Genomic DNA, 2,405 nt, shown 5'->3' on the forward strand with positions numbered 1-2,405 from the left:
ATCTCTCCTCCACCACATCCCGCACGCTTAAGCGAAGCTCCGCCGGATTTCTCCACCACCACCGACACCACGCCGTCGTTCTGTCGGATTCAAGAGGAGCTACTACTTCCGCTGCCCGCTGGAACGGGGAGGTGGACGTCGTCTTCATCAACAACCGAACGTGTGACCGAGTACGGAGGTGCTGCCCGTTCGTGGCGCCGGAAGCGATCGTGATCAAGATCTTCTACGCGCTTTTGCAAGCGGCAAGTGAACGTCTACCGCAGCAACAAGAGCCTCATCTTGTAGGCTTTGGAATCTCTTCAAGGGTGAGACTCGATATCCCCTCGTTGCTACCGTCTTCTAGATTGCATCTTGGCTTGGATTGCGTGTTCGCGGTAGGAAAAATTTTGTTTTCTATGCAACGTTATCCTACACAAGAGTGGGTTCTTTGAATTCCAATATACTAGGGAGCTGTGTGAATCATGGTTGCTGACACTAATCATGGTGGGGAGGGTGATCATGGGACTCCCAAGAGACAGAGGACTAGCAGAAATGATTCTGATGCAGGGTCCCAGTCTGCTCCCCCTAAGATAACAAACAATACTGATAGGACTAATGGTTCAACCAGGCAGACTGCTGCTGCTATCTATGTTGTTGTTGGTAGGGACAATGGCAAGAGGAAGTTGTTTGAAATGGATTCACTGGGTGCAACTGAGAGAGACACAACTGCTGTTACTTCTAGTTCCAATATTCCCCATGACAAAAATGATATTTTTGGGGCCTTGTCTGATGTGGATAAGTCAGTGACTGATGCATTTGCTCCATCTACTTTATCCCCTGGGCAAGCCTCCTCTAGTGCCTCTGCCTCTCCTTTATACACATAGTTCCTCCACACTCTGACCAAGTCTGGCAGTGACAAAGCGTTCATGTTTCAGAAGAAGTACAGGAAAGAACTGGGACCTATTTTGGAAGCTGCTAATGAAGAAGATTTTTCTGAAGAACAGGTGGACTATGACTATACTGATTTTGAGAGTGCTGCATCCTCTGAGAGATATATAAATCCCGGTAGAGGGGTGATGGCTTTGGTTGTTCCCTCCCTACAAGAAAGGGCTGCTGCTATCTTGCCTGCTGCTGGTTCTCAACCAAAGACTGATGGCACCCAAGAAGATCCTCTTTCTCAAGTTGATAATCCTACTGACATGGAGACTAATGATGGCAGTGGTATTAATGAAAATTTACATCAAGCAGGTGATGGCTCCTGTATTATCAGGATGAGCTCCAGGATTATTCCCCAAGACTTGCACTCCACCAGAATTCCTGAGAGAGCAAGCAACAATGCTGCAAGAGATGTTACAGGTACTAACCTTACCTCCCATAATTCTTTTGCTTTACTTGATGATGATTCTATTCATCATAGGGCCCTTGAAATGGGGGTCAAGCCTGAAACTTTCACTATGGAGAAAATTAATTATTTGAAAGATCTTGAACAAGCCAGACATGCTATTACTGTGGCTCAGAATTCCCAGGAAACAGAGGTTGAATCAGATTCAGAGAGAGTTTTGCTCTTGGACTTTGAGAGAGATCAAGATCTGGATGATGAGGATGACTTTACAACTGTTGTGTCTAGGAGAAGCGGGAAGAAAAAGAGAAGTGCTGGCAAATCTGGGAGATGGAGGGAGACACCAACAAAATCAGGTGGCTCTCTCAGAGGGGCACAATCAAAATCATGTTCTGCCTCGGTGAAAGTAAACAATGATCACCCTTTGTGTGATATTGTTACTAGAACCAGATGTAGGAAAAAAATCCAAGATATTTATGATAGGAGCCACTCTTAATTGTAGAGGTGTGGGTAAGAAAGGCATGAGCAATTTTCTGTCAGATTTCATCAGGGGGAAAGATGTTGACTTCTTGGGGTTGCAAGAGACTATCAAGAAATATTATTCTCCTGCTTTTTTCAGGACTATTGATACACAGGGGCATTTTGATTGGAAATGTATTAGTTCCATAGGTTGAAGTGGTGGAATTCTGGGTGGTTTTAGGCTATCCAGATTCTCCATTACTGATACTGTTGTTGGCAAATTCTTTATGAAAGTTTCCTTGCTGGATTTGAAACTTAATCTGAACTGGTGCTTGGTGATTGTATATGGAGCTGCTCAGCTGTGTGATAAGGAAGAGTTTCTGACAGAACTTGGCATAGTTTGCAGTGACCAGAGACTCCCCCTACTCATTGGTGGTGATTTCAATATCATAAGATTTTCTTCCGAGAAGAATAAAGGGATGAGAAGCAACAGGTGATCAGATATGTTCAATTCCATTATTAACACTTATGCTCTCAGAGAAATTTACATGTCTGGTGGCGATTACACATGGACAAATAGTCAAACTGTCCCTACACTTCAGAAATTGGACTGATTCCTGATGAGTAG

The sequence above is a fragment of the Lolium rigidum genome, chromosome 7 (genome assembly GCF_022539505.1).
Source record: "Lolium rigidum isolate FL_2022 chromosome 7, APGP_CSIRO_Lrig_0.1, whole genome shotgun sequence".
Classification (NCBI taxonomy): Eukaryota; Viridiplantae; Streptophyta; class Magnoliopsida; order Poales; family Poaceae; genus Lolium; species Lolium rigidum.